Consider the following 7,709-nt stretch of genomic DNA (forward strand, 5'->3'; position numbering starts at 1 on the left):
CATACGGCGACGGTTTTTGTTGGCATCTGCTTTGTGTTATTTTCTTTCTTATGTATATATTGTTGTGTTTATTCTGTTGTTTTGTCTTACTTATGTATGTAATCATGGTTTTTACTATCTATGTCCCCCATAATGTCATATAAGACCTCTGGGGGACATTCTTTTTTTTTTTCCACTGTAGCTGGGGCATCCAAAGGAGCCGCACCCATAGGAGCCCCAGTTACAGGGGAAAGCAACCCCTGCGGTGACATTAGTCACTGGCAGAGCTGGAGAGGGTCTAGTCTGACCCTCCAGCTCTGCTGTAGCAGGGAACCTCGGTGGTCACATGCTCCCCCCCCCCCTCCCCCCCCCCCCGATCCTGTAGTGAAAGCTACAGTTCTGCTTTCACTTTCTAGTGCACAGTGTTCATTGCCTTTCGGGGAAGGAAAGGCAGGAAGGGTTAAAAATCTCTCCTGCCTTCTCCTCTGGGTTATCAGCTGTCACTTACAGCTGATAACCCGTTCCTGCCTCTGATTGATTGCAGAGCAGGAGGCTTAAAGCGCCGCCGTAATTTTACTATCGGCGGTGCTTTAAGCCCGGGACCAGGCGCCGTATATTTACCACGCATGGTCCTAAATGGGTTAATTGTGTAATACACAAAGACAGCATATAGTCATCAATCTCAAGATCAGTGGGCGTTTCTGGTCAATGGAGGCTCACTGATCAAAAACTTGAGCGCCTATCCTAGCGATATCCCATAACTTTCTGTAACTGGGATACGCCCGTAAAGGTGTTGAAATAAAATTTAGGCCATTTGATTTTGAAGCCTGGAAGCCATAGTGACCATGTCTCATAAATATGATCTGCTCAAAATAAAGTAAATAATCATTTATTGATCAGAAGACACACAGGTTTTAGAAATAACATCTATAATCCTGTTGATTTTCACGGGAGTGTAAGGATGACACATTCCCAACCATGATGGCTAAGCATGAGGCTGGCACCACACACTGAGCCGAAGTCCATTCTCCACTGTCTACGAAAACATCCTTGTCCTGGTCTTCACAGTCTGGCATCCACAAGGAGAAGGTCTACCCATGGAAGTAGATGACCAACTCTGAATGGTCATCCGAACACTCTGAAAATTAGAAATGTAAAAAGTGATTCATTAGCAGAGAGATAAAAACATGGAAAAAGAATAGCAAATGGTACGGAGGAAACCATATTGTATCGGGTATTATTGTATCTTGACGTCACCGGAAGCTAAGGGTTTAACAGGGCATTGAAGTAGGAATGCTCCTGTCACACATCTAGCTCCCGATAGGCTACATTGAAGAAGGTCTTAGAAGCAGCGTCCAGATAGCTTTCTGCTGGGGCTGCAGGGTTAGGGTTAGGGATTGGGGTTTGTGTTAGTCTTACTGTATTAGCTGTTAATGCTTTCATGTTACAGCGGTAACAGGCAAAACTGTAAGGCTAACAGGCAAAGTAATCCCTAACCCTGCAGCCTCGGCAAAAATGCACCCCCGACACTGCTGGTGGCAACAAGCTCCGCTAATTACACTGAGCCTTCCCGCCCAGCACAGCCAGCGACGTGGCTGGCAACAAGCTCTGCTCATCACACTGTGCTCCCGTCCCCACCACCGCTCAAGGCCGCTCCTAAGTGTAGTCCGCCGGCTGTCAGATGTGGCACAGCAGTGCTCACCACTGCCGACCGCCGACTCTGCCCTTCCTGCACAGGCAGCGCTGAGAAATGCCGACTGCCACCTGTCACCTTCCTCCACCGCGGACCAGGTACTGGGAACGGAGGGCCTACGACGCCACTGCCAGCGACAGTCACCGCTGACCGCTGCAAGGGAGCGGAGGCCATCAGGTTCTGCGCTGCAGGGAGGCCGCCTAAAGGACCTGTGAGCCAGAGGACGGGGAGACAGGTGGCCAGCCAATCACCAACAGGGGGCGTCAACCACCTGTCAAACACCCTCTATCTTGGCTCCAGCAGTACTTGCGGTGGCGTCAAGATACAATAATGCCATTGTACTGGACCTTCTTAAATATAGAAAAAATAGCTGGTAAACCACAGGCAGCATGAACCCAGGACAGGTATGCTCTTTGCCCCCATTTATGTGTTATTCTGAAACATTGTAGCGTTTCAGGATAAGCACACTTTGAAGTTTGACTCGAAACTGAGCCCTGAGTCAAAGAGTTGCTCCATGCCAGCCTCTCTCCACCCGAAGCAGGTTGACTGACAGCACTCTCCTCTTTTGTGTATAGGGAGATTGCTGTCAGTCAACATGCTACAGCCAGGAAAAGGCCAGCACGGCCCATCTTTTTGACTCAGAGCGCCCCCCCCCCCCTCCCTCTCCCTACAAGCTGGTAGCCAATGCTGTTTGTGACTGCAAGGGTCGCACATAGCTAAGGCCAGCCATGATTACAATTTGTATACATAGATATCAAGATACATTTTACGTTGCAATGATATTTTGTATATACCATTTAGTTTAGTTCAGCAGTTCGGGTGAACTGTCCTGCTACTCACCCGTCGTATTCTGGAACCTCATTGTATAAATGCGTAATTCTTGCTTCTCACTTCCCCTAATATTTACAGAGAGTTCTTTCTGGAAAATCCAAGTACCGTCCCCTAAAACACACAGATTGAGAAATTAAATGACGTAGACAGGAATTTCTATTGATACTTCCTTCTTTCTTATTTTGGAGCTATATAATAACTGTTCTAAGTCCAATAAAGGAGTCATTTTGGACAATTATTCCGACTATATCTGCCTCTTAAAGGGAACTCATATCTGTTTCTGTTTGTCTTGCATTCTGTGTTCTCATCTTTTATTTATTGTTAGTCTCTGTTTTTCCCTGGTTTACTGTACTCTGCTTCCTCTCTGACCTTGGACCTGTCCTCATTGAAGTAGTGGGGGTCGTCCCTTTCTGGACGGGTGCTCCGTTACAGGATGGGTTCTGTCGGAGGGGTTCAGAGCGCCCTGCTATGATCACTACCTCTTGTGTCTGTCTACTCCTGCGTCTAGTCACCTGTGTAGCAAGCAAACATGGCGGTTCTGACTGCTCCAGTACCAAGTCATCTCAGGGTTTTGTTAACAATGCAGGACGAACGTAACACATAGCTTGACTAGTGCACAAAAGCACCATAGGATTTTACAGTGGGCTCCGTCTCTGACAGAATAATGGGCCCCAAAGATCCATCAGAAGACAACCCTATTTGGAGCCAGTCACTAGGTCTATTATTGTTCATGGGTTGATATACAAATAATCTGTTACACCATTTTGATGATATGTTCTGTGTTTATAATAAAGTTAAACGTTGGGGTGCGCATGATCTATATAGAGGGGGCCGAACACTCAGAATCATTTGATCTAGGGGGCCCAAAGAATTCCTCCCTGAAACTGGAGAGGCAGCAACCTTTGTTGTACACCTAAATGGGCTGTTCCACAAAATAAAGTTATTCCCTAGCCAAAAGCTATCTGACTGGAGCCACTGAAATGAGTAGATAGGGCATGCTATGAACAGGTTCACTATATTTTTCACTTTTTGTCCATACTATGACCAGTGCCGGCCTTACGTTAGATAGCTCCCTGTCCAGAATGCTTATTGTTGCTCCCCATCGTAAGAAAAAAACAATATCCTGTAAATTGCACTGATAAGCACTCTGCTTGTGCAGAAAGCAGAAAACTAGCAGCATTGCCACATCAGTGAATACAGCACCAGAACCAGGTCTATAACATATATACAAGACTAGCACCAAGCTTATAACATACATACAGCACCAGAACCAAGCTCAATAAATAAATACAGCATGAGAATCAAGCTCAGTATATCAGTACAGTGCCAGAACTAAGGTTATAATAGAAATAGAGTAGCAGAACTGAGTAATTGTGTAATGGCGGCGCCGAAGGGCTGACAGAGGTGCTTTGGGAAACTTCAAAGAGGGGTTGACAAAGCCTCCTCCTGAAGAAAATCATCTGGTAGGGTAGTCCTAAGGGTGGTGATCGCCCCTAGCCTACATATGCCTGGGGTCCCCCCCACCCTACAAGCTGATAGAGATCTCTCTCCCCCCTTCCCCGCAGCCCCCCTGCATGGTGCTCGGATGAGTAAGCAGTTACTCGAAAAGACCGATGCTCCCTTGAGCATCAGCCTTAAACGAGCGTGCTCGCTCATCTCTACAGGCAACACTTAACACATTAGAGTGCTATCAATGTCTTCCTCAGAAACAAATGTATAGAACAGGTGGACAATGTGTCAGGCCTACGCGTTTCACTTGAGGTAAGTTCTTCAGGGACTCAGATAGCCTCAGATGATCTAATGTACAGATGATGGCTAGTATTATCACATAAAAGTGTCAACCTCTCATGAGGACCAGAGGAGGATACAAGACATATCCCAATCTGCTTGTGTAATTCACGAGGAAGAGATAGCCAATTGACCGGTGCCGTCTCTCCTCAGTGGATCTCTCTCTCTCCAGTTAAAGCAGTGTTCCCCAACTCCAGTCCTCAGGGACCCCCAACAGGTCATGTTTTCAGGATTTCCTCAGTGTTGCACAGGTGATGGAATTATTGTCAGTCCTCAGACTGTTCTTACCATAGGATATCCTGAAATCATGACCTGTTGGTGGTCCCTGAGGGGTGGAGTTGGGGACCCCTGAGTTAAAGGATGGGACTGAGGAGTGCTATCCTGTATCTAACTCATATATTCTAACGATCAGACACATTTAAGTACAATTCTTTGTCTTTTCTCTCCTGGTCCTTTCTAATTTCTTTTCCCCTCTTTGGCAAGTTCTACCTATCTTTAGCCACCTAGATAGTAGTTGCTATTCTTGTTCAGTAGTTTGCAACAAAGGGAAGAATGGAGTCATTCAGTAACACACTATTCCGCAAATTAGATCAAAAGAAGCCAAAGATAATAAAAAGATGAAGCCCACAGCCCAGATGGTAGGTTGTCAGTGCAGTCATTCTACGCTGCAATGATATTTAGTATATACCATTTAGTTTGGTTCAGCAGTTCGGATGAACTGTCCTGCTACTCACCAGTCGTATCCTGGAACCTCCTTGTATAAATGTGTAATTCTTGCTTCTCACTTCCCCTAATATATACAGACAGTTCTTTCTGGAAAATGCTAGGACCGTCCCCTAAAACACACAGATTGAGAAATTGAATGACGTAGACAGGAATTTCTATTGATACTTCCTTCTTTCTTATTTTGGAGCTATATTATAACTGCTCTGTGCGGGATTTACGCAGTACCCAGGCCTGGGCAAGATGCTGAGCCAAGATGCATGTTGTCATGTTACTTGGGGTTATTAGGTGCTCGTTGCATCCATACTAATACATGGAGTCTGGCGGGTCCCAAACAGTTTGGCAGGGTGTTATACCTGGTATTAGTGTATCTTGACGCCACCAGGAACTCCTGGTGGAGTCAAGATTGACAGGGGGTGATGCCCCCTCAACCCGATTGGCTGCAGATCTATGTTGCTTGAAGGTCCTGGAAAGCCACTGATGTAATGCTGGAGCACGAAGTGGTGTAGTACAGGACAGAGGCCTGGACCTGTGCTGCTTGCCAGGCAGCCTTTCCCCGTCGCCGGAGCCGAAGGCAGCACCCCGCTGACTTCTGCAGCGGTTAGTGCCTTTGCCAACAGTCACTGAAGAGACTGTGTTGTGGAGGCAGTTTGCGGGCAGCGGCGCACATTCAGCTCCATTCCACTCCCCCAGGTATGTGTGACCTTCCGCAGGGCAGCAGGGTGGACACACCGCCGGCCCCGCCTGTAACTCACACTGGCCCTGCACACATACAGCAGCACGGAGGCGCCATACACTCCATGCCTCCCCAGTACACTGGATCAGAACAGCAGGGAGCGTAGAGCCGCGGGGGACACTATCTTACTGCAGCACTGGCAGAAGAGCTGCTAGCCCATGTCAGGGATCCAACTGCGCTGGGGAAATGTTGGTTACAGCCTGCTGACACCTCCAGGTGCACGAGAAGGACAGCTGGGACCCCACAGCGGCGGAACAGGGACACAGGGCTGTAGCTGTGCAGGTCTGTTCACTGACATTCCACATCGTATGGCTCACATTCACCGACTTTAGGACCGTCAAAGACCTTTGTGTCTTGACCCTATCAGGAGCTGGAGGTGTGAGAGGGGCGTTCCCCCTGTCAAACCCCTAGCTTCTGGTGGCGTCAAGCTACACTAATACCGTTATACCTTCCCTTCTCCATCACAGGAAGATTTAACACATACTATACCTACTCCAGAGCCAGGACAGTCACTTCTCATGGCAGGAACAGTTGTCACTGGCACACTGCCTCACCCGCTAACTGGCATGGTTGTCATATCATCTGATAACGGCGCGGTACTGTATCATGGAGTGCAACAACACCCAATTCAGGTGAATGTGGATTCTGCAACGTGTACACAAGTCCTGGTCAGGAATTGATGTTTCAGGGGAAAAAAACTTTTATTTTTCAGGATCACAGAAAGTCTCAGCAGTCAGACCCCCCATCAATGTTCCAGGCAGGAAGCCCCTCTAAAACGACTGCGCTAATGCATACAGAACAAAATGAGGTTTTGCAAATATCCTACTGCAGCTCCTACACGGAACTCATGTGTCTCCATGGTTACAGACTATAAACAAACCCTATGTTCACACCTTCAGGGATCTGTGGAACATTTAAAGGCGGGTGTGGTGCGGAAACCGTTCTGCAGATTTTACAGGCATTATCCGCAAAAGTGATAGAACATATAGCGAAGTTCCCATTACGTGTTTCCTGCCAGCGCTGAAGCTCTGACGGCTATCTCAGTCTATGGTGATAGTAAGCAGCATGTGACCATTGTCGCCAGTCAGTGGCCGTAGCGGTCACAAGATTTACTATGGTCATCGCCAAGCATGGAGCTATGGCGGTCATGAGCGGTAGGAAACATCACTGGAGCCAGCGCGCAGCGACTGCCAGATCACTGGGACACAGAACAGGTGTGGTTCTCTGTAGGTTTGATCACTTTTGCAAGTTTTTAAAAAACTTTTTAAACCCCCCTAGCAATCAATAATGTAGATCATTGGTCACAAGTAGGGTACTGAAAGGGCCGAGGAGCCGAGTCTGCGCTGATACCTGTCCAGAATTGGAGTTTGCTTCCATCTCAGCTGTTTAACCACTTAGATGCTGCGGTCAATGCTGATTGTGGCATCTAAGCCATTAGCCAGAAGGCCCTCCATCACCCGAATGTAGAAGTAGTACAGTATATTGTATGAGTGATCAAACGATCACATGTTCAAGTCCCCTAGTGGAACTAAAAAGGATAATGTAGAATTAAAGGAAAACTTTGGGCATTGGTCATCAATAGAAAAAACCGCCTAACATCAACTTTAATAATATTTTAAAAACTATAAAAAAACATATTTGCAGTTCAAAAATCCCTCATAAACAATCCAATAGAAACAACATTGTAACATATTGCATGATGTATCCTGGTAAGGCCAGCCTCACGCTGACGGGTCGGATTCTGCATGCAGGAGCCCACAGCCGAATCCGGCTCTGTTTAAATCTGTACCACAGATGGCCCCGGTGGCTCGCCGTTAGACATGCACAGTGGAATTTTTTTTCAAACCTTTTTTTTCCAGGCCGTTGCTAGGCGATGACCTATCCGCAATGTCTGACAGCTTCCATTGACTTCAATGGAAGCTGTCCGTGTGTAATCGAATGGAATAGAACATGCTGCGA

At 47.2% G+C, this 7,709-nt stretch overlaps 1 long non-coding RNA gene across 1 annotated transcript; it reads right to left on the minus strand.

The window, feature by feature from the left end:
* Positions 1-852: 852 nt before the first annotated feature.
* On the minus strand, positions 853-7,652 carry LOC136587688 (uncharacterized). Its single transcript, XR_010787483.1, has 4 exons — positions 7,597-7,652; positions 5,026-5,127; positions 2,513-2,614; positions 853-1,117 (listed from the first exon to the last, which is right to left on the minus strand). It is a non-coding gene; the product is annotated as an uncharacterized lncRNA (long non-coding RNA).
* Between the last annotated feature and the right edge of the window lie 57 nt (positions 7,653-7,709).

The sequence above is a fragment of the Eleutherodactylus coqui genome, chromosome 13 (genome assembly GCF_035609145.1).
Source record: "Eleutherodactylus coqui strain aEleCoq1 chromosome 13, aEleCoq1.hap1, whole genome shotgun sequence".
In the NCBI taxonomy this organism is placed as follows: Eukaryota; Metazoa; Chordata; class Amphibia; order Anura; family Eleutherodactylidae; genus Eleutherodactylus; species Eleutherodactylus coqui.